The 26,258-nt window shown below is 37.7% G+C and overlaps 1 protein-coding gene across 10 annotated transcripts in view; it reads left to right on the forward strand.

Annotated features, from left to right (window-relative positions):
- Window positions 1–26,258, forward strand: part of LOC309643036 (uncharacterized protein) — a gene marked incomplete at its 5' end in the record, with an annotated part of 739,057 nt that overhangs the window by 291,699 nt on the left and 421,100 nt on the right. The window contains one exon of one of the 10 annotated variants that reach the window (XR_014253492.1): window positions 21,366–21,496. The exons of 8 other annotated variants lie outside the window; for them this stretch is intronic. Of the gene's footprint in view, window positions 1–21,365; window positions 25,078–26,258 lie in introns of those variants that run through there. One more of the 10 variants, XR_014253502.1, reaches the window with a different exon arrangement.

Below are 26,258 nucleotides of genomic sequence, written 5' to 3' on the forward strand. Positions count from 1 at the left end.
AACACTGATTTTACCAGCAAAGGAACTAATGAGACTTAAGGATTAATAATTGCTACAAGTAAGAGAATTTCAGACAAATTATTTCAAGGTTTGTTTTAGAGACCTCCAGCAGCTTCACCAAGTGTTTTACTTTAAGTCCGTTCATGCTCATGACCAAGGCTTTTCCTGGTTAAAAGTCATTTCCAAGCAGCCTGGGCAGAGGCATTCATTGTGATTAACGATGATTTTTTCCTTGTTGGTGTCAGCTGTGCAAAAGGGACTCCTTTTTAATGGAGGGCTGGTCGGTGGATAACAGACAATGATAGGGTAGCCATATTACTCCCCCAGTGTCTCTGCCCCTAACCCTCCCATCTCATGGCAGCCATGCGGATGTTCTGAGCAGCTTAATGCTCTCATTATCTAGTTCTACCTTCTCACTCTGTTGAGGAATGGAGGAGGCCCATCTGTCATTTGTTCTTGCCATCATCTTGTTCCATCAGGAACCATCTGTACTTCTCTCTTAACTATGTAATCAAGAACATGTGGTGTTTTGACTGTGATGAGTAGTCAGGGAAGGAAATTGAGTTAGATGTACATGGGTTACAAAGATGAAAGCAGACTTGTCACTTCAAAAGAAATACCTGACTTCTTTGCTTAGAGTAAAGGAGTAAAAAATACATGAGCTTTGGAGATCTCAGGCAAAACTTAAATCAAATAACTCTTCACTTATTTGCTGTGTGACCTTGAGGAGATTACATAATCTCCTGGAGCCTCAGTTTTCTTATTTTTGAACTGTGGATTATAATACCAACCCAGAAGCATTGTTGGGAGAATTATCTATTACCATTGTTGAATCAGGGCTAAACTGTGGCTATAGAGGGTAGAAACTGGTGATGAGAGATCAAGGACTGGGGTTAAAATTTTGGTCCTGGTGTTCAGAATTGCTCACTTGCTTGGTTTTTAGCACTTGGCTTTGAGTTTCTCAAAAGAGCACTTTCTATTCATGTTGATTTGCCCAGTCATGGTGACTTTTTGCTTTTCTGGCATAAGCTCTTCAATTTTTCTGTGGTATATTACAAACTCCATTCTCATTTACAAAATATTTATACCAAGGGAGTGAGAGGTCTACTTATTTGTCTTTAGCACAATTAAAGTGAAGTTTGGTTCTCAAAATTTTTTAATAAATATTTCCTTGTGTGCATTTCTAATGTATAAAATAAGATTTGCTTGTACTAGAGTTTAAAATAATTCCAGAAGAATTATGTATTATTCTAATTTTATTTTATGAATTATACCTTACGATTAATACTTTTCAGAGCACATCACATATGTCATTTCTTTTGATTCTCATGATAGCAGACTTATTACTTCCACCTTTCAAATGAGAGAGGTTATGGCTCAAGGAGCAGCAGAAATAAAATTGGGACTTGGGTCTATTGATTTCTTAACACAATATTCCATCCATTTTATATATTTTCTCCCATCAGTGTTAATTTTTTTAATGTGATAGTAATAATATTGTTAATTATAATAGGGAGATGTCTTTCTGCTAATTTGTGCCCCGCATATTTCTGATTCTTACAGAAAAAAAAAACCCGCCTTTACTCCTAAGCATATGTAAGAGTTACGATTTTCATATCATGATCTAAAGAAAAGAACTGTTCCTCATTTTCCTCCTAAATTTTCTCTCCTACTCCATGAAGTATTTTTCAGTACTAGGATTTCATAACTCTAGGTAATGTTACAAGAATGACATTCGACCATGACTTTTCTGATTGGCTACAAACATAATCCAGTATCCTAATTTTACTGTATTGTCAGAGGAGTTAATTGGATTGGTAGAGCCACCAGCAAAATACATTGGTTTCAGCAAATAGTGAATCTAATTTCCTCCGTAAACATTCCTGCACAGGAACAGTGTAGGCAGAGGATCCAGGAGAATGGGTGCTTGTGTAACTTCAAAAGTTAACTTGGCTCCAATGTTTTACTCATGACAGAGATAGAAAGAAATGTAATTAATTTATTTTAACATATATTATTGTTTTTAAATTGGGCCAGACCAACAAAGAAATGATAAATTTTACAGTGCCGTCCAATTTCCCCAAAAGCAGGGGAGATGAATGCCTCCATCCCACTTCCCAGCACTTCATATACCAAGTCCCTAAGAACTTTAAGAATTAACACAGAGAGGGGATTTTGATTTTATTTTTGGTAATCAATATATCTCTTTAAAAAAATCTTCTTATTTATTCAGACTTCAGTGATTTACACTGGGTAGATTTTGGTCAATGCTTACCTGAGTTATTACGAGGAACTTGATTCTAGCCCCACCCCCTACACCCACCTGTCCTCAGGCAAGTCACAAGATACCTTTCAGCCTCATTATTTTGCCCATGAAAGTGGCTTTAGTTACCTCTTGAAGACAAGTAATTATTAAATGAGAATGTCAACTTAAACTTTAACCTATTGCATATATTTAAGAAAAAAATTATAAAACTCAACAAACAATAATGTAGACAGGTATAAAAGGAAGAATTTAACATTTCAAAGAACAAGCTATTTTCATTTATGCAGGGATCATTGTTTACATCCTAATAATAAATAGAATAATGCCAAATTTCATGATTAGTTTTTTAAGGAATGTTTGTTGTGTGGAGCATTTACACTTGTTAACCAGATTCAAGTTATTTCACCTTTTAAATATTCCTCATAATTCTGAGTTTTTAAAAATTCAAATTGTTACTGTAGTCAAAATTAGTGAGCTGGTGTGTTAGTTATTTTCAATGCTTGATTTGACAAGCTTTAGCATTAAAAATCTGTGTTGAAAAACAAACTTCCCTTAACTTTTGGAAAACAAAGAATACCCCTTTGAACTTCCTCTTCTGAGATGAGCCCTAAATAGATAATAAAAGAAATAGGGTAATGGTCTCCTTACTCCATGATCATTATTACTATAATGCTTCAAGGTGGACAAACACTGTCTAATATATGATAAATGGTGTAAGTTTTATCTCTCAACATGGGGTGTTTCTTAAGGTATTATTCAGACTAGGAACCAATTTATGTCTTAGCAAAGAGTCAGTTACACTGGAAGTCAACTATTCTGCTTGTTGTTGGGCTATTCAGTGTGCTTCATATAAGCAGTACTAAACCTCTTCTTCCCCAGATCTGTTCCCAAACATAATCTTACTAGGGGTTTAACAAGGTTTGTGGTACAAATTGATGATGAAACAACAAAGATAGTTTTAACTATGCCTTTAACAATTCTTATGAATATTTCTTATAAATATACAATAATAATTCTTATAAATAATTTTATATCAAAAACAATGTACAGTAAACACATTGTATCATCAACAAATGCAATGTATACATTCTTCTGCTTCTGCTACTGCTTCTTCTCCTTCTTCTGGAAGTTGGGGGAAAGGATTGACAGCTATGGATGGTACTTGGTAAAAGCTTCAAGGAGGGAGAAAGAAATGCATTGAGTGTTGTGGGGTATGTGGAATTTAAACAGAACAAAATGTCGGAGAAGGGCTACTCAAATGGAGTTGAGAATGGGACCACAGGACTAAGTTATTAACAATTTTACCTGATTATATATACCATGTTATTCTTTTTTCTTATTCTATTTTTATAGGAAGTTGTACTCAATTACATGGCTGATGCAGGGCCTTCCCTCATACACGTAGCTTTAATGGGTACTTAATTATTTTATCTGACCAGTAGTCCTCCATTTTCTGCAAAAAACAGTGAAATTTTTCCTAAAATGTTACCCTCCAATACCATTTGGTTTACAAAGATACAACTTCTAAATAGATAGTGCTTGTTATACGACACACCCTCTTGGCAAAGTTTCCTTTTAAGGATGGAGTAACTGACTCAAGCTGTGCCAATGAATCTCTTCTCCATGTTTTTGAGACTTAGAACCGTGAAGAGCATTAGACCATAAAATGAAATAATCTACAACTATTTTTTAATTGAAGTATAGTTGACTTACAATATTATAATACTTTCAAGTATACAACATAGTGATGCAATATTTTTATAGATTAAAACTCTTTCTTTACCAATAAAAGAAACAAACAAAACCCCACTAAAGTATATGGACATTTGCTAAACTGAAGGAAAGCACATTGTTAGACTTGGAACCTTGTAAAAACACTTCAGTACCCTGAAATGAATAAAAGGAAAATAAAATCCATAAAGAACTATTGCAGAAAGTCTGGAAGCAAAATTTTACACAAATCAACTGCATAAAATCCTCCTAACCTCAGGGCAACCACTCTAAAAGTAACTAACAATTATAGTAAAATAAATGATAAGGGATATAAATGGTAGACTAGAATATATCTATTTAATAAAAAAGAAGGCAGTAATAAAGGACTAGAAGGACAAAAAAGGCATAAAACATGAAGAAAACAAATAGCAAAATAACAGATGGAAATTCTACATTTAAAATAAATGAATTAAACAAATAAAAAGATAGAAATTAGAAAAATAAAAAAGTATGATCCAACTAAATATATATAACACACACACTGAGATTTAGAGACACAGATAGATTACAATTAAATAGATGGAAAAAGTTGTGTCATGCAAACAATTAAAAGGAAGAGATACGGAGTGGCTATACTAATATAGTCAAAATAGACTTCAAGACAAATGTTGTTATGAATGACAAAAATAAAATTTTAGAATGATTAATCCATCAGGAAGATGAAACAATTATAATAGTTATGCAGCTAACAATAGAGCTCCAAAGTACATGAAAAAAAATCCCAAACTGTCAGAATGGAAAATAGCAATAATAGTTGGAGACTTCAGTATTCAACCTTTTTTAAAATTAAAGTGAAATTCATATAAGATAAAATTAACCAATTAAAATGTACAGGGGAGGAGAGAAGATGGCGGAAGAGTAAGATGTGGAGATCACCTTCCTTCCCACAGATACAGTAGAAATACATCTACACGTGGAACTGCTCCTACAGAACACCCACTGAACGCTGGCAGAAAACGTCCGACCTCCAAAAAGGCAAGAAACTCCCCCCGTACTTGGGTAGGGCAAAAGAAAAAAGAAATAACAGAGACAAAAGAATAGGGACGGCACCTGCACCAGTGGGAGGGAGCTGTGAAGGAGGAAAGGTTTCCACGCACTATGAAGCCCCTTCGCGGGCAGAGACTGCGGGTGGCAGAGGGGGGAAGCTTCGGAGCCACGGAGGAGAGCGCAGCCACAGGGGTGCGGAGGGCAAAGCGGAGAGGTTCCTGCACAGAGGATCGGTGCCGAGCAGCACTCACCAGCCCGAGAGGCTTGTCTGCTCCCCCGCCGGGGCGGGCGGGGCTGGGAGCTGAGGCTCGGGCTTCGGTCGGATCGCAGGGAGAGGACTGGGGTTGGCGGCGTGAACACAGCCTGAAGGGGTTAGCGCGCCACAGCTAGCCCGGAGGGAGTCCGGGAAAAAGTCTGCAGCTACCGAAGAGGCAAGAGACTTTTTCTTCCCTCTTTTTTTCCTGGTGCGCGAGGAGAGGGGATACAGAGTGCCGCCTAAAGGAACTTCAGAGACGGGCGCGAGCCGCAGCTATCAGCGCGGATCCCACAGCAACAGGGGCGCAGAGGGAAAAACGGAGAGATTCCCGCACAGAGGCTCGGCGCCGAGCACCACTCAGCAGCCCGAGAGGCTTGTCTGCTCCCCCACCGGGGCGGGCGGGGCTGGGAGCTGAGGCTCGGCTTCGGTCGGATCACAGGGAGAGGACTGGGGCTGGCGGCGTGAACACAGCCTGAAGGGGTTAGCGCACCACAGCTGGCTGGGAGGGAGACCGGGAAAAGGTCTGCAGCTGCCAAAGACGCAAGAGACTTTTTCTTGCCTCTTTGTTTCGCTGCGTGCAAGGAGAGGGGATTCAGAGCGCCGCCTAAACGAACTCCAGAGAAGGGCGCGAGCCGCGGCGATCAGCGCGGACCCCAGAGACGGGCGTGAGACGCTGGGGCTGCTGCTGCCGCCTCCAAAAAGCCTGTGTGTGAGCACAGGTCACTCTCCACACCGCCCCTCCCGGTAGCCTGTGCAGCCCGCCACTGCCAGGCTCCCGTGATCCGGGGACAACTTCCCCGGGAGAACCCACTGCGCGCCTCAGGCTGGTGCAACGTCATGCTGGCCTCGGCCGATGCAGGCTCGCCCCGCCTCCTCTGTACCCCTCCCTCCCCGCGGCCTGGGTGAGCCAGAGCCCCTGAAGCAGCTGCTCCTTTAACCCCGTCCTGTCTGGGCGGGGAATAGATGCCCTCAGGCGACCTACAAGCAGAGGCGAGTCCAAATCCAAAGCTGAACCCCAGGAGCTGTGCGAACAGGGAAGAGAAGGGGAAATCTCTCCCAGCAGCCTCAGAAGCAGCGGATTAAAACTCCACAAACAACTTGATGTGCCTGCATCTGTTGAATACCTGAATAGACAACGAATCATCCCAAATTCAGGAGGTGGACTTTGGGAGCAGGATATATTAATTTTTCCCCTTTTCCTTTTTTTTGTGAGTATATATGTATATGCTTCTGGGTGAGATTTTGTCTGTATAGCTTTGCTTTACAATAGCTTTATTTTACTTCACTATATTATAGCCTCTTTCTTTCTTTCTTTCTTTCTTTCTATTTTTTCTCCCTTTTACTCTGAGCCGTGTGGACGAAAGGCTCTTGGTGCTCCAGCCAGGCATCAGGGCCGTGCCTCTGAGGTGGGAGAGCCAACTTCAGGACACTGGTCCACAAGAGACCTCCCAGCTCCACGTAATACCAAACGGCAAAAATCTCTCAGAGATCTCCATCTCAACATCAAGACCCAGCTTCACTCAACGACCAGCAAGCTACAGTGCTGGACACCCTATGCCAAACAACTAGCAAGACAGGAACACAGCCCCATCCATTAGCAGAGAGGCTGCCTAAAATCATAATAAGGCCACAGACACCCCAAAATACACCACCAGACGTGGACGTGCCCACCAGAAAGACAAGATCCAGCCTCATCCACCAGAGCTCAGGCACTAGTTCCCTCCACCAGGAAGCCTACACAACCCACTGAACCAACCTTAGCCACTGGGGACAGATACCAAAAACAACGGGAACTACAAACCTGCAGCCTGTGAAAAGGAGACCCCAAACACAGTAAGATAAGCAAAATGAGACGACAGAAAAACACACAGCAGATGAAGGAGCAGGGTCAAAACACACCAGACTTAACAAATGAAGAGGAAATAGGTAGTCTACCTGAAAAAGAATTCAGAATAATGATAGTAAGGATGATCCAAAATCTTGGAAATAGAATACACAAAATGCAAGAAACATTTAACAAGGACGTAGAAGAACTAAAGAGGAACCAAGCAATGATGAAAAACACAATAAATGAAATTAAAAATACTCTAGATGGGATCAATATCAGAATAACTGAGGCAGAAGAAAGGATAAGTGACCTGGAAGATAAAATGGTGGAAATAACTACTACAGAGCAGGATAAAGAAAAAAGAATGAAAAGAACTGAGGACAGTCTCAGAGACCTCTGGGACAACATTAAACGCACCAACATTCGAATTATAGGGGTCCCAGAAGAAGAAGAGAAAAAGAAAGGGACTGAGAAAATATTTGAAGAGATTATAGTTGAAAACTTCCCTAATATGGGAAAGGAAATAGTTAATCAAGTCCTGGAAGCACAGAGAGTCCCATACAGGATAAACCCAAGGAGAAACACGCCAAGACACATATTAATCAAACTGTCAAAAATTAAATATAAGGAAAACATATTAAAGGCAGCAAGGGAAAAACAACAAATAACACACAAGGGAATCCCCATAAGGTTAACATCTGATCTTTCAGCAGAAACTCTGCAAGCCAGAAGGGAGTGGCAGGATATACTTAAAGTGATGAAGGAGAAAAACCTACAACCAAGATTACTCTACCCAGCAAGGATCTCATTCAGATTCGATGGAGAAATTAAAACCTTTACAGACAAGCAAAAGCTGAGAGAGTTCAGCACCACCAAACCAGCTTTACAACAAATGCTAAAGGAACTTCTCTAGGCAAGAAACACAAGAGAAGGAAAACACCTACAATAACAAACCCAAAACATTTAAGAAAATGGGAATAGGAACATACATATCGATAATTACCTTAAATGTAAATGGATTAAATGCTCCCACCAAAAGACACAGGCTGGCTGAATGGATACAAAAACAAGACCCATATATATGCTGTCTACAAGAGACCCACTTCAGACCTAGAGACACATACAGACTGAAAGTGAGGGGATGGAAAAAGTTATTCCATGCAAATGGAAATCAAAAGAAAGCTGGAGTAGCAATTCTCATATCAGACAAAACAGACTTTAAAATAAAGACTATTACAAGAGACAAAGAAGGACACTACATAATGATCAAGGGATCGATCCAAGAGGAAGGTATAACAATTGTAAATATTTATGCACCCTACATAGGAGCACCTCAATACATAAGGCAAATACTAACAGCCATAAAAGGGGAAATCGACAGTAACACAATCATAGTAGGGGACTTTAACACCCCACTTTCACCAATGGACAGATCATCCAAAATGAAAATAAATAAGGAAACACAAGCTTTAAATGATACATTAAACAAATATGGACTTAATTGATATTTATAGGACATTCCACCCAAAAACAACAGAATACACATTTTTCTCAAGTGCTCATGGAACATTCTCCAGGATAGATCATATCTTGGGTCACAAATCAAGCCTTGGTAAATTTAAGAAAATTGAAATCGTATCAAGTATCTTTTCCGACCACAACGCTATGAGACTAGATATCAATTACAGGAAAAGATCTGTAAAAAATACAGACACATGGAGGCTACACAATACATTACTTAATAACGAAGTGATTACTGAAGAAATCAAAGGGGAAATCAAAAAATACCTAGAAACAAATGACAATGGAGGTACGACGACCCAAAACCTATGGGACGCAGCAAAAGCAGTGCTAAGAGGGAAGTTTATAGCAATACAAGCCTACCTCAAGAAACAGGAAACATCTCGAATAAACAACCTAACCTTGCACCTAAAGCAATTAGAGAAAGAAGAACAAAAAAACCCCAAAGCCAGCAGAAGGAAAGAAATTATAAAGATCAGGTCAGAAATAAATGAAAAAGAAATGAAGGAAACAATAGCAAAAATCAATGAAACTAAAAGCTGGTTCTTTGAGAAGATAAACAAAATTGATAAACCATTAGCCAGACTCATCAAGAGAAAAAGGGAGAAGACTCAGATCAATAGAATTAGAAATGAAAAAGGAGAAGTAACCACTGACACTGCAGAAATACAAAAGATCATGAGAGATTACTACAAGCAACTCTATGCCAATAAAATGGACAACCTGGAAGAAATGGACAGATTCTTAGAAATGCACAAACTGCCGAGACTGAACCAGGAAGAAATAGAAAATATGAACAGACCAATCACAAGCACTGAAATTGAAACTGTGATTAAAAACCTTCCAACAAACAAAAGCCCAGGACCAGATGGCTTCACAGGTGAATTCTATCAAACATTTAGAGAAGAGCTAACACCTGTCCTTCTCAAACTCTTCCAAAATATTGCAGAGGGAGGAACACTCCCAAACTCGTTCTACGAGGCCACCATCACCCTGATACCAAAACCAGACAAAGATGTCACAAAGAAAGAAAACTACAGGCCAATATCACTGATGAACATAGATGCAAAAATCCTCAACAAAATACTAGCAAACAGAATCCAACAGCACATTAAAAGGATCATACACCATGATCAAGTGGGGTTTATCCCAGGAATGCAAGGATTCTTCAATATACGCAAATCAATCAATGTGATACACCATGTTAACAAATTGAAGGAGAAAAACCATATGATCATCTCAATAGATGCAGAGAAAGCTTTTGACAAAATTCAACACCCATTTATGATAAAAGCCCTGCAGAAAGTAGGCATAGAGGGAACTTTCCTCAACATAATATAGGCCATATATGACAAACCCACAGCCAACATTGTCCTCAATGGTGAAAAACTGAAACCATTTCCACTAAGATCAGGAACAAGACAAGGTTGCCCACTCTCACCACTATTATTCAACATAGTTTTGGAAGTGTTAGCCACAGCAATCAGAGAAGACAAAGAAATAAAAGGAATCCAAATCGGAAAAGAAGAAGTAAAGCTGTCACTATTTGCAGATGACATGATACTATACATAGAGAATCCTAAAGATGCTACCAGAAAACTCCTAGAGCTAATCAATGAATTTGGTAAAGTAGCAGGATACAAAATTAATGCACAGAAATCTCTTGCATTTCTATACACTAATGATGAAAAAGCTGAAAATGAAATTAAGAAAACACTCTCATTTACCATTGCAACAAAAAGAATAAAATATCTAGGAATAAACCTACCTAAGGAGACAAAAAACCTGTATGCAGAAAATTATAAGACACTGATGAAAGAAATTAAAGATGATACAAATAGATGGAGAGATATACCATGCTCCTGGATTGGAAGAATCAACATTGTGAAAATGACTCTACTACCCAAAGCAATCTACAGATTCAATGCAATCCCTATCAAACTACCACTGGCATTTTTCACAGAACTAGAACAAAAAATTTCACAATTTGTATGGAAACACAAAAGGCCCCGAATAGCCAAAGCAATCTTGAGAACGAAAAATGGAGCTGGGGGAATCAGGCTCCCTGACTTCAGACTATATTACAAAGCTTCAGTAATCAAGACAGTTTGGTACTGGCACAAAAACAGAAATATAGATCAGTGGAACAGGATAGAAAGCCCAGAGATAAACCCACACACATATGGTCACCTTATCTTTGATAAAGGAGGCAAGCATATACAGTGGAGAAAAGACAGCCTCTTCAATAAGTGGTGCTGGGAAAATTGGACAGGTACATGTAAAAGTATGAAATTAGAACACTCCCTGACACCATGCACAAAAATAAACTCAAAATGGATTAAAGACCTAAGTGTAAGGGCAGACACTATCAAACTCTTAGAGGAAAACATAGGCAGAACACTCTATGACATACATCACAGCAAGATTCTTTTTGACCCAGCTCCCAGAGAAATGGAAATAAGAACACCAATAAACAAATGGGACCTAATGAAACTTAAAAGCTTTTGCACAGCAAAGGAAACCATAAACAAGACCAAAAGACAACCCTCAGAATGGGAGAAAATATTTGCAAATGAAGCAACTGACAAAGGATTAATCTCCAAGATTTACAAGCAGCTCATGCAGCTCAATAACAAAAAAACGAACAACCCAGTCCAAAAATGGGCAGAAGACCTAAATAGACATTTCTCCAAAGAAGATATACAGATGGCCAACAGACACATGAAAGAATGCTCAACATCATTAATCATTAGAGAAATGCAAATCAAAACTACAATGAGATATCATCTCACACCGGTCAGAATGGCCATCATCAAAAAATCTAGAAACAATAAATGCTGGAGAGGGTGTGGAGGAAAGGGAACACTCTTGCACTGTTGGTGGGAATGTAAATTGATACAGCCACTATGGAGAACAGTATGGAGGTTCCTTAAAAAACTACAAATAGAACTACCATACGACCCAGCAATCCCAATACTGGGCATATACCCTGAGAAAACCATAGGTCAAAAAGAGTCATGTACCAAAATGTTCATTGCAGCTCTATTTACAATAGCCAGGACATGGAAGCAACCTAAATGTCCATCAACAGATGAATGGATAAAGAAGATGTGGCACATATATACAATGGAATATTACTCAGCCATAAAAAGAAATGAAATGGAGGTATTTGTAATGAGGTGGATGGAGTTAGAGTCTGTCATACAGAGTGAAGTAAGTCAGAAAGAGAAAAACAAATACAGTATGCTAACACATATATACGGAATCTAAGGGAAAAAAAAAAAAAAAAAGGCCATGAAGAACCTAGTGGCAAGACGGGAATAAAGACACAGACCTACTAGAGAATGGACTTGAGGATATGGGGAGAGGGTGGGGTGAGATGTGACAGGGTAAGAGAGTGTCATGGACATATATACACTACCAAATGTAAAATAGATAACTAGTGGGAAGCAGCCGCATAGCACAGGGAGATCAGCTCGGTGCTTTGTGACCACCTAGAGGGGTGGGATGGGGAGGGTGGGAGGGAGGGAGATGCAAGAGGGAAGAGAAATGGGAACATATTGTATATGTATAACTGATTCACTTTGTTATAAAGCAGAAGGTAACACACCATTGTAAGGCAATTATACTTCAATAAAGATGTTTAAAAAAATAAATAAATAAATGAAAAACTAAAAAAATAAATAAATAAAAAAATAAATAAAATGTACAATTCAGGGGCATTCAGTACATTCACAATGTTGTACAACACCATTTATATTAAGTTCCAAAATATTTTAAAATATTTTTATCACCCCAAAGGGCAGCCCAATACTCATTAAACAGTTACCCTCTATTCCACTATCTTCTTATTCTTAGCTCATGGCAATCACAAACCTGCTTTCTGTGTCTATGCATTTGTTTATTTTGGATATTTAATATAAATGGAAATATAGACTATCTGACAGTTGGGTCAGCTTCTTTCATATATCATTATGTTTTTGAGGTTCATACATACTGTAGCATGTATCAGTGCTTCATTCCTTTTTATGGATGAGTAGTATTCTATTCAATATATACACTAAAATTTTTTTAATGCATTCATCTGTTAAAGAACATTTGGGTTGTTTTCTACTTTTGGCTTTTATTAATGGTACTGCCATAAATGTAGATGGACATGTATATAGTTTAGTACCCATTTCCAGTTATTTGGGGTATATACTTAGGAGTGGTTATATAATAATTCTATGTTTAAGTTTTTGAGGATCCACCAAAATGTTTTCCACAGCAGCTGAACCATTTTACACTCCCACCGGCAATGGACAGGTGTTCCAATTTCTCCACATCCTTGCCAATATTTGTTCTTTTTTTCTTTAAAAAATAATTATAGTCACCCTCATGGGTGGAGAGTGGTACCTCATTGTGCTTTTTATTTGCATTTCCCTAATAATAATGTTGAGCATCTATGTTCCTGTTTGTCATTTGTTTATTCTTTGGAGAAATGTCTATTCAGGTTCTTTTCTTCTTCTTAAACTGGGTTTTTGTCTTTTTGTTGTTGAGCTATAATTTTTCTTTATATATATTGGATACTAATCTCTGATAAGATATATGATTTGTGAACATTTCTTCCCATTCTCTACGGTATCTTTTCATTTTTTGATAATGTCCTCAGATGCAAAATTTACAAAAATTTTTTGATGAAGTCTGATTTAATCTATATTTTCTTCCGTTGCTTTTATTTTGGTGTTATATCTAAGAATCCACTAGCAAACATGAAGTCAGGAAGATTTATCCCTATATTTTCTTTTAGAATGTCATGGTTTTAACTCATATTTAGGACATTGATCCATTTTGAGCTAATTTTTTTTTTTTATATAGTGTGAGGCTATATCATTCTTTTGCATGTAGATATCTGGTTATACCTCCAACATTTGTTGAAGAGAATTTTACTTTCCCACTGAATGGTTTTGACACCCTTGTCAAAGCCAACTGGCCATAAATAAATGCATTTATTTTTGGACTCTTAATTCTATTCCATTGCTCTATATGCCAGTCCTTATCCTAGTTATACAGGCTTTTGATTACTGCAGCTTTGTAGTAAGTTTTGAAATCAAGAAGTGAGTCCTCCAAATTTATTCTTTTTTTTGATATTGTTTTGGCTATTCAGAGTTCCTCACAATTCCAAATTAATTTGATGATTTCATAGTTTTTCTACTTTGGATAAAAAGTCCATTGGTATTCCATATAAATTTGAGGATTTCAATTCTTTTAAATTTTTCAGAAAAGGCTTTTGGGTTATTGATAGGGATTGCATTGAATTTGTAGATTGCTTTGGATAGTAGTACCATGTTAACAATGTTAAGTTTTCCAGTCCACAAACGTGAGATGTCTTTCCATTTATTCAGGTCTTTTAAAATGTCTTCCAGCATTATTTTGTAGTTTTGAATGTACACATCTTTCACTTGATCACATTTATTCCCAGTTATTTAATTCTTTGGCTGCTATTATAAATTGAATTTTCTTAATTTCCTTTTTGGATTGTTATTGATGGTATACAGAAACACAGGTGATTTCTATGTGTTGATCCTTGTACTCAGGAACTTTACCGAATGTATTTATTAACTCTAGTAGGGCTTTTTTTGTGATTCTGTAGGATTTTCTATACATAGGGTCACGCCATCAAAAAATAGAGACAGTTTTGTTTATTCCTTTCCAATTCGAATGACCTTTATTACTTTTTCTTGCCTATTTACTCTGTTTAAAACGTCCAGTACAATATTGAATAGCACTGGTAAGAGCAGGTATTCTGATCTTGTTCCTTTTTTTAAGGGAAACACTTTGAGACATTCATCATTGAATATGATATTACCTATAGTTTTTTTTTCATAAATATACTTGAGTCTCTGAAGCCCTGTTCTGTTACCTGATAAATAGGGTCTAGTGCACACACTGGGGCTTTGGGAAGTTTTGTGAATGGCTGTCAGAAGTGGTTTAATGAATTAACTGGGTGTTATTTGGATACTCTTGAAAATAGTGCTGCTGTATGACTGTCCCTGGGCTGTGATTCACCTGTAAGCTGGGGCACTGTTTGCATCCACCACATACTCAGAGGATGCAGGCCCTGAGAGCAGTGACTCTGCTCATGCCTTATGGGCTGTACAACATCATGAAGGGAAGGGTTGGGAGCTTGAAGATGAACAGAAAAGAGCTCCAGTATGTATTTGAAGTTTATATTTATCTATTATAGTAGCAAGCCTGGTTTGATAATCTCCCCTGTGCACTACCTGAAGATGAACTATTTTTATAAGGAGCTTACTGCAAACATTCATCTCCTTTGTCCTTTGAATTGTCATTTTCCTTGGATTTCATTTTAGGTGTAGTCTCGGGATACAAGGCACAATTTGAGTTACAAATGATGAATTTTATGCTGAGGCTATGACCATCTGCAATCCACAGAAACACACCAAAGAAATGTAGTAGATGTTTCTTTCAGTGATTTACTTCTCCTGACCTTCCAAAATATTTAACTAATTATAATGGGTGCCAAATCCAATTATGCTCTAGTAGAGAAATCACATCATTTTATATCACTTTGAGTAGCCCAATTACTTATCCATACCAATTGGAAAAGTAAGCTCCATGATTAAAAATCAAGTTTTCAAGCTCCCACCAAAGAAGGTTTTCTCTAATAAAAGGCTTTTACCACTGAGAAGGCTATCTCCTTCTTGATATCTTGATATTTCTTGACATCTCATGATGTCATTATCATCATCAACATCTTCACCATCATTATAATATTCATGGAAAAAAATTAGGGTTTACCATATATGATAAAGTACTTTATATACATTTTTCATTGTTTTTAAAATTTATGCAAAGATTGTATAAAGTGAGAGGCACTCCTATTATTCCCATTTTACAGGTGAGACTTAAAGAATTTGAGTAACTTTCCCAATTAGCTAATAATGCCAGAGTAATAATGCCTATATTCTGGAGGGAAAATCTGATGCTATAACCATTCTGTACTCTTACCTCTCATCCAAAAGCATCTTTCATGCAAGTTTCTCAGTGCCTATCACAGTCATAAATTAATTTCTTACTCAGTCCTTGAGAGACAGTAACATCACCCAAAATAGAACTAACCAATCAATGGACAGAAGAGATTTTATTGATCAAGAGTAACAAATCGATATCAAAGTTGGGAAGGAAATCTAGTGTACTCATGGCCAGTATCTCTGCCATAATAATCAGAATTTATTACTACCTTTCAATGGCTAAATACTTTTTAATAGATTTTTCTTTAGCAACAGGGTTTTATAACATGTAAAAATATTTATTTCATACCTGTCATGTGCTGGGTACTTTCTATATCTTATAATTTTTTCTTACAGCAATCCTGAAAGGTAGCTAATATTATCATCATTTTAGATGTATAACAAACTCACAACTTTCCCAAAGTCACCCTTATGGTAGAGTTAGGTTTCCTACCACGTCATTTGATACCAAAGACCATGTGCTAAATCTATAAACCACATGGCCTTTCTGATGCAGTTGATATTGTTCATCAAAACCTTGATGTAAAGATTAAGAAGGAGAGAGGAAGTGACACTGAAAAAGAAAAGTAATGGAAAAAGTATCCATAGGAAGTTTGGAGTCAGGTGTGGGGGAAAACAAATGGAGGAGGAGGATGGAGGTGAGGGGAAAGGCTTGTAAATTCTATAAGTTTTCCTGTTTTTTTTCTAATTCTGGATTTGGGCATGACTCCAGAGCAGGAAAATAACTACATGATGCAGTGCTGCTTGATTTAGACACTTCTCTGTTGATTCTTGCTCTACCCATTAAGTGGCTTAAGTTAGAATTAATATATGTTGGAGTTGGTGTCACCCAGCACAGCCAAATTCATGATCTGAATAACTGAGCGAGGAATATCAAAGAGAAATTTTATTTTAAATAAGGATGTGAATAAACAAGTAGAAAAGATAAAAATGGTTGTTTCTGGGAGCTGAATTTGGGGAAGTGGAGGGGTTGGTGCAAGACACAGTGAAGTATCTTTGTTTTATTGATAAAAATATTAGTAAATGTTGCTTTTAACTGTGGTTTTTACTACATCTATTACATACTATTATGAAATTTAAAATAATAATAGTCTCACAAGCAGTTAAACATAGATAAGGAGCATAGTAAAAGGGAAAAGAATTGATATTTATTCCTGCCTTTTTGAGAAGAAACTAGAAGAATGACCTAAAGATGATGTATTATGACATTTCATGAGTAATGTCCCAACAAGTGCTGGCCACACTGTGGTTCACCATCAGGAAGGGGTTAGTTCTTGGCACATAGGAGATACTTTATACATGACTCTTGAAATGATATTAATTAACTCTCTGTCGATCTGGTGAGTTCCCTCAGCCACTGAACATCTTTCAGGCATACTTGCCCCACTTGAGGAAGATGGAGTACTCTCAGAATCAGAAGTTGATTCACATGGTAGGGACTAAAACTTAGTTAAGAGAGGAAATATGCTATAAGTAAAATGTCTCAAAACAAATAGAGATGGTTCATCTATATGCTTGTGGTTTTTTTGCCTATTCTTATCATGTAAACATGGGGCTGAGGCATTTGTCCTGTAATATTTGGAGCCAGTCGGAGTTCCATTAATTTCTCGAGAAGAAAGCAGTGATGGTTTTTTTGGATGCTGATGTATAGACACCAAGTTAAAGTAGTTTAAACCGAGCTTGCTTTGTTTTTCTCATTCAGAATACATTTTTCTGTCTAAAACAAAGTAAAATGCAGGGAAAGAAAGCAAAACCAAATCAAACCAAACCAGCGAACAAAAAAACAGTACCAAGCAGATGGCTACTTTGGGGATAAATAAAGTAAAAGTTGTTATGAAGCTGTGGAATTCTATTTCAGGGACGTGGGGAGCAGGTGTGGTATTTGCAAGAAGTGGATGATTCTTTTGTGATGTTCATATGGTGAAAGAAACACTCCCTGAGAGCATCTGTGCATTATTCTGACAAGTAAGTGCCATGATACAGGTACACACATTCCTTCAATAAATCCTCTGATTCAGAGCACGATATTGCTATTCAGACAACAAGTGCCGAAAATATTGCTGAGAAGCCAGAGAGAGAAAAAACGAAGTCTACATCCTGGAAATGGAGACAAACTTAGTGAGAAAATAACTGTATGCACCCATGACTAGGAAGTGAAGAGCACCATCTCCTGAATGGGTTTCCGGAAAGTCACACTTTGATCATGTGCCTTAGGATGGCCACCATTTATTTCTTGAAATAAGGTGGGGGAGGGAATTGCAGAGTCCACAACTTTTAATTGAATGTATCTGCTCCAGGAACTTTATTTTCTCAATGAACCTCTTAACTGTATATTCTGATAACCTTCCTATAAATGTGGAGTTAGGGGCCTCAAACAAATTCAATAATGGATACACAGCTAATATATGACAGAGCAAGAATTCAGACATACATTTTTTTTCTTTTACTATAGCTTTAATATTATTCCTTGCACAAAGCTAGGAATAGAGGGAGAAAAGGTGGACATCTATCTATATTTGCTTAAATCTGTGTTTACATTCAGCCCTTCATGTCTCACCCCTCACTCTGTCTCTGTCTTTATCTTTACCATCTTATCCCAGTTTGGAAATTATTCACTTACCCACTCTCCTACCAATGGGGAGATTGTCCTAGGTCAAATGAAGAGACTATATTGGACCATTTAAAATGATTACTACAATCAACTCTGTCTTTAAAACAATCTGTTCTTGGAGAAGCACTTTTCAATTGAAAAATAGTTTTAAATTATTTTATGCTACCCAGAAATATAGCGGCTGTATTAAGAATGATTGGAGCAAAATAAGGGCATCCAAGAAGAGCCTGTGGCTTCTGAGAGAGAGCAGGAGTTGTACCATTTGGAAGCAGAAAGGAGGTGCCTTTGACTTTGGAATTAAGTTTTAAAGGAGTACATTGCTTCCAGAATCCCTTAAGAAGGTGCCACATTGGAGACACAATGCCATCTTTCAATGAGTTTAAGTTCCCTTCTGGGTGTGTGTCCCATGGATCCTTCTGTGACTGAGCATCAGATGAAGTAGTTGGCTCATCTATAAGCCATGCCATATGAAAAAGTTTTGTATTTTAGACACTGAAGGACGCCCAAGCAGCTTACAAGACCCCACTGTGAGAGATACTGAGCCTGATTAAAGGAAGGTGAGTCAGGTTTCCCATATTTAGCTCCTCTAGGGAGCATACTTAATGCACAGAATGGCAGAAGGCTGTGTCTCTTACTGATTGTCTAGTTATGGTATTCTCTCTCTCTCTCTCATAAACTTTCCTCCTTCCTTAAGCAGGTATAGTTGCAGATTTCCATAGAATGCAGAGCTACTGCCGCATTCATAATGGTTGAGAGTCTTACTGCCCGCACTTGAATTCAGGCTCCACGACTTAGTTTTCACTTTACACAACTTAAGCGCTATAAGCCTCATTTCCTCACCCGTAAAACAGGCTTAATAATAGTTCTAATGCCATTGAGTTGTTTAGGAGAGATAACAAATGTGAATTGCCCAGCACAGTGCCCACCACTTGGTAGGTTCTCAACAGGAATTCCCTGCTAGTGCTGTCTTCCTATGTGTATCCATTGATGAATGCTCTGAGGCCCACTGTGGCCACCTCTTCCTCTCTTAGGTCTCCTTAAACTGTGTTTCAGTGATTTCCCATTTCTGCCAAGGCCCAGAATCTAACATAGGTTTTCTAAAGAATAATCCTCTTTCATTTAGTTTGAGCCCTGCTGCTGCTGTAGCACTTTACTGATGTCTGCTTTGCTGTTTAGAGAATCAAATTTTAGGTAAATATTCACTGATCTGTGCTGGGTTTTATATTCTAGGTGGGCATTTTCCTCCCTGAACTGGCAAGATGTGGTAAAAATGAACCAATAACTTGGAAAAATGAATGAAGTTAGGGTGGCCAAGAGGATTTTATCTTTCTAGGTGATCCTCTCTCTTTTCATTTTTCTCTTTTACACAAATACATCTAGTCTTTGTCCCTCTTGTCTGTTGCCTTTCTCAGCTCATGTTAAACAGAGAGAGGGGTCCTTATGACAGGACACAAAACCTGAGAAAACTTAGTTGAGTGGGTTGCAGCATTTATGGCACCATGCTATGTGCTAAAAAATAAAATAAAATAAATAAAAATCAGGTAAATATTGTTATTTTGAAAATAAGATGTTGGAAGACAGATATTTGAAAAAATGAGTGTGTTAAAAATATGAGCAGCCAAATGAAATTCAGATATAACAGAAAATTAGAGAGGATCACACACATGTCAGTGGCTGGGAAACAGGTTGTATCTATTAAGTGATAGTGCCATCCATCTTAGCATATTGAACAGAAGTTTAAATACTGAAAGATTCATGAAGGAAAATGAAAGTCGGAAGCCCAGTTACCACATCAGGCTCTGGTTTGATGTATACTATTCTGACAGGATAAAGGGGGAAGAGGAAGAGAGTAGGACCAAGGGAAAATCTCCATGTTCATTTATTTTTCTTTCTTTCTTTTCTGACCATATTTATATACTTTTGCACTGGGAATGCCATAAAAATAAATATATATGTTTCCAGAAGGAAAATTTTAATATATCTTTCTAGAATTTCTTCCTTCTAGGAATATTTAGATACCATGTCTGTGTGCAAAGCAATGTGGGTCTTGTTGGTGGTGAACTTGATGTAGGATGAAGTAGAGTGGTCTCCAGGGTGATGGTTGGTTTAACTCACAACACAGCCTCACTGCCTGATGTCTCTTTGTGCTTGCAAGTAAGGCTGAATCCAGTTAGTATGCAGTATACTTAGACAGAATTAGCTCAATCATAAAGAAAGGAGATAAGAAATTTTACTCTCAGAAGATGTGCACACAATGATATTGAGTTAAACCTGGTGAAGTTCAAGTGTGAGTGGTATTGGGGATTGAGAATCTTTGTTTACCAAGATCTCAGTGACCCTCTGACCTGCTGAACTTTGCCTACTGCTATGATTAAACTAAAGATATTTACTTTTCTTCAGAAAAGAGAGAGGGAGCCCAAAGGTTGCAGAGACTATATATAAGATAATTAATGCATACAAGATCAACTAACCAACAGTATTTTTGGATGTTTTGCTTCTGAAGATATATGAAAAAAGGCATTACTTCTTCATGTATTTGGTTGTATAAGTTGCCTGGAATGTTAAAAATGTTACTTGAACATTTAATGATATAGAAGAAATGCAAGATCTTCTCTACAAGATATACATTGTTTTGCATTCTAGGATTGGGAAACTTCATTTACTTGCAAAATTTTTGACTCAAGAACAGATTATTCAGTTCAATATTAAGCTGGGGCTCCAAGACACCATTGATAGAGATGTGGTTAAGATGTATATGCAGGAAGAACACCCAGTAATTTTATGATTGAAGGGAGAGAGGAATATTCTGCAAATTAAAGAATTACAAGTCTGTTTAGATTCTGTTGTGAAAGAAAATTCACTTTTTTATTATTAGAGTTAAACATAGAAATATAGTCTAAATGGATTCCTGATGTCAAATGGAACAAAATATGTGAAAGAAAAACAGAAGTATCAAAACACACATTTTAATTTACTTATGGACACTAATGGCTTTGAATAAGACTAGCCTTTCCACTGATAATAAATGATTGACCTCAGCCTACAGAATTGTGACTGATGTATTTGATTATTATTCTTCTCTGCTCTAGACATTAGGTAATCGTTGGTCTCTGACTGCGACACACATACTTCATGCATTTGTCACTGGTCTCTGGCACTTGAGGATGATGCTGCTGAGAATGGTTACCACCTACGTGTGCAGTTGCAGCTACAAATTCTGGTAGGTCTTCAACTATTCTTGCTATATTATTGAGCAACTTTCAATCTTGGGTAAAAATTTCTGCTTTGGAGTTTGTTGCTGTAACCGACTGTGACACTTGCCTCCCTAGCTGGCCCAATTCACTGTCCTAAAATTCTTCACATTACAGAAGTTTGGTTACTATTATACTTTATACCATTCTTCAGCTATGCCTTGATACTGATATATACGCAACAGAACATATTTAAGGTGTTCTTTATTTCTGCTCTGCTGCCTACACCACAGTGGTTTGGTCCAGAGGCAATAAGAATTGCAATTACAGAGCACATATTACTGTACATTATAAAACTCACAGGTTCTCCTCTTGCACTGAGTGGAGGGAAACTGAGAAACAAAGTCAGTTTCCTGCAAGTGTTTACCACTTCATGGCAGTTCTTTCTAGAATAAGGTGGAGTAGTAACCAGCCAATTAGGTAAGATTTGTGGTGTCATGAGCTGTCTTTTTGTCCTTCATTCTTTGTGGTCATTGCAGATCTCTTTAATAATATTTCCTCTCCTATCCCAATAAACCAATTGAGGCAAATATGGGTGGGCATAGCTGCTGTGATTTGTCTAGTTTGGAAATCTACTCTATTTTAAGTTTGCAATTTGACCATAGTCCATTTCGGTGGTTGCTTACCTACTTAGTACTATTTTACTCTGCTGTGCTTTAGGGAAAATCATAAGATGGCTGATAGCAATTATTTGTAATTGGGAGTACAGAGATCTATTTCCTATTTCCCCTCGTCTCCACTGCTTTAAATCATGACAACTTTCTTTTATCATTGTCCTTGACCTTAGGAGCAGCTCATATTTATTTGCCTGTTAAAACTCTGTTCTGGCTTTCCTTCTCAGTTTGCCCTCAGTAACTCAGCCAGGAAAAGATTTATGGTGGGTGGGAATCCTAAATGCTGCCAGGTGCTAAAGCACCTGAATTTTCTTATTGAGCTGTAATGCTGGCCATAGAAATGCATCAGATTTCAGAGCACATTCCTTTTCCTGACACTTTTGCCTATGGTTAGTAGTGGCCACTGTTTACTAAAGAGACTTTATGAACAATTGTACAGGTCATTCTGGAGGTACCTATGCTGGTCACTGTTTGGCTTGTCTATGGAGAATGGTCTATGGGGGAGCCCAGGATTATCAAAGATTGACCCATGGAGCTATGAAAAATGTCACCACAGACTCATTATATTTTATTGAAAAATCTGAAATTCAGTGGTGCAGAGAAAACTAGTTTTCAATTAGAGGAGATCAAATGCATATATTGCTGCAGGAGAACATGACAGTTTCCAAGAATAGTTTCTGAGCTGGTGAGACATGGCCTAATGCTGAGGGAAGTTGAGAATATGAGGGTAAGCTGAATGTTGATGGTTTAAGCAAACGGGTGGTGTGATGGAGGAATATATTTAGAGGAAGAAATCAAGAGTTCTATTTTGGACATATTAAGTTAGAGCTGCCTGAGCAATATCCAAGCGGAAGTGTGAATTAGGTAGCTAAAATATATGGATTTGGAACTAAAGGTAAAAGCCTGAGGAAGGGTATACAGTTATCGTGAGATTAGATGATATTACCTAGGGGGAGTGAGATAGAGGATCCCAGTCAGAGAGAAGAAGCAGAACCAGCGAGGAGTGAGGTGGGAGGAAACTACTAGAATTAAGTTAGTCTCTGTATTGGTCCTCAAGACATTACAAGGAAGTCCTATCATATTAAAGATGATATTATTGTATAGTATTGAATATTTTGTGTTAACTCTTAAGAGTTAACTGAGGATTTTTTCCTGAAGTCTAGAATCATGAATAAGGGGTCATGCTGTAATCAAATATCTTTGGCCTGCCCTACCGCCAACAAATAGCTAACCTCAACACATCCTGGGAATCCTGCAGAAGCTCGTATGTCCAAATTCTAGACTTCCAAAGAGAAATTAGAATAAGTTTAGTGATTTAGCAGCCATTTTATTAATTTCATTTAATTGATAAACCTATATCTCAGTAGTTATTGTCAGAGAAAAATCAGGATGTGATAAGTCTATGTAAAATATAAGTAAATTCTGAGTACAGCCACTTGGCCTAGATTGATGGATAGTTTTCTTTTTCTGAGATGAGCCACTATGAAAGATACATCTTCTGATCTTCTGGTTCAATCATTTATTATTCAATGTTTCTATCTGTTCATTATGTACTGGCTGGGGATAAAGCAATAAAGAAGCGGATTAGGTCCTCTTCTCCTATAGTTTATATCAAGTAGGAGTAGGGGTAAAGTGGATGATGCACAGACTATAAACAAGTTAAAATAGATGAATACATTAATTTCAGATTATGAAAAATGCTATGAAGTAAACAAAATAAGGTGATATGAAAGAGTGCTGTGGCTAATACTCTACTTTGGGTGGACCAGGCGGACCTGGCTGAGGAGCTGACAGGATATCTGTGCTTGTCTGCTAGATGACCTTCATCTGTCCTTCATCTCCAAACCCTGCCTCAGGGCTGAGGGTTAGCAATGGGTGGCAGGGGAGAGCCTCAAGAATGGAGTAACATGAGCTTATTCATGAAGTGTTCATTTAAAAAGCTGAAATTTAAGTGTTTCTCTCTTAGGCTGTATTAATATATCCTCATTTAAAAATGAGTATATCAAAGTAATCCATTAAAGAAACAAGGCAATGTTTGGAGTACCCAATGAATAAATGGACAGAGAGACCCTTGGGAGACTGAACAGTCAAAGTCAGAGATTCAGGCCAAGAAAGTAAAGGAGATTAAAAAGATCACAACCACCATCAAAATGTTTCCCATCCCTCTGGACATATTGGAGGTGGAATATATAGTGTGTAGCGCTTTGGTGGAAAGAAGACAAACAACAGTTAGTTGTGTTCTTTGACTCTCCTGAAGGCAGGAGTTAAAGGAGCCAGAGGGACCTGAGATGCAGCCAACGTGGAGAGGAAGGGGAGCAGACTGACCTGGAGCATTTGCTGAGAGGGTTTTCCTGGCAAGTTCCAAGCTTTAGTGTTTCAGTGGGGTCTCAAAATGTGGGTGGTACAGAATAAACTGCAGCCCTAGGTCTTAGAAAATAATACAGGAAAAGGAATAAAGCATAAATTGCCATTGGTTGGGTTAGTGGGCTTTGAAGCAATCTTCAAATACTTCACATAACCTCTACAATCAAATCTCAGTATTTAACATTCATTTTACATTATTTTTAATAAATGTAAACATCATCATATTATTTCTTTCACATATATTTAGATACCCTGGATAGTGATGGAAAAGGGAAATAGGCCAACCAGGTATATTCTTTATATCTATTTTGTGAATTCATGATGATGAGATGAATGGAGTAGCTACACTGGCCTCTACCACCAGTCTGTGTGTTTCTTGATGCCAGAGACTTGTGTCACTTAGTTCTGTGCATAAATCAATCTCTAGCACAATGTTGATTGTTAGTATTTAAGGTAGCGAATAGAGAATTATTTGGATGGGAGGACTTACAACTATAAAAAAAAGGTAGCTGCAAGGAGGGATGACTACTTGAAGGCAGGGCTTGTGTTAGTATTTAATTTGCTATATCTCCACAGCACGGCACAGAGCAGATGCTCCAAAAAAAAGAATGAATGGATTAGGGATTTTTAACTTACAAAGCTGTGATAGTTAGTCTTCAAATGCCTAATGGATTCGTCTCTGGGATATAAATTAGACTTGTTATATGTATTGCTAGGGGCTTAATCCAGAGCAGTTAGTGAGATTTACATACGAGTGTTCAGTTAGAAGTAAAAAGATGTGCTAAAATGTGATTTCTGATTTAGTTGTCTCTCCATGAAATCAATAGTTTGCTGTGGTAGAGATTCTTGTCCACTGCTGTGCTCCTTATTCATAGCACAGTGCCAGCAGATAGTAGAAATTTAATAAATGTTTGAGTTAATGCATAAATGAATGATGATTAGAGCTTTTCACATGGAAGTAGTGAGCTACCTGTTAGAGGTGTTGTAGTATTGCCTACATGACTGTATATCATAAGCCTTATACCAAAGATTCAAGAAAAAAGGCTGAACTAGGTAACACAAAATGAGTGTTCTAATCATGGAAACTGTGTTAGGGTTCTCCAGGAAAACAGAACCAGTATGGTATATCTATCTATCTATCTATCTATCTATCTATCTATCTATCTATCTATCTATCTATCTATCTATCATCTATCTATCTATCTAGATATATGTATATTGGCTCAAGATAGCTCTCCCTGTTTCCTGTTACCTGGATTTTAGAAGCTGCATGTTTCCCAGGCCACTGTTAGAAGCATCTCATTCACCCATAGGAGGGCAACACAATAAAACCGTGTTCCTAAATGTTGCCTAATAATAGATTTTCTGCAGGAAATTCAGGCCAGATGATAATCCCAAGAACTCAAGCTATCAGATGTACCTTCAATGTCTCTAGGAACCATCTGTTGCTTTGATGTGTGTGTGTGTGTGTGTGTGTGTGTGTGTGTGTGTGCATATGATGCTTCTCATAGAGCAGCAGAGCCATGAGAGAAATCATGACAGTGTCTTTGGTACTTGCTGGAGCCTTCTTCTTTCTGGGCAAAATCACATTAACTGGAATTTCTTTTTCTTCTGAAAATATTCTGATATTGGACTACAGTGCTAGAGTGCACCTACATAAACATTGCTTATTTCCTTAGAAAAGCTGCTCTGCTCTTAAAATAGCCCCTTACCGAGGTTTTAAAATCAGCCTGGAATGATGTTGTGTCATTTT

This window comes from Balaenoptera physalus (genome assembly GCF_965194825.1).
Source record: "Balaenoptera physalus genome assembly, chromosome: 14".
Taxonomy (NCBI): Eukaryota; Metazoa; Chordata; class Mammalia; order Artiodactyla; family Balaenopteridae; genus Balaenoptera; species Balaenoptera physalus.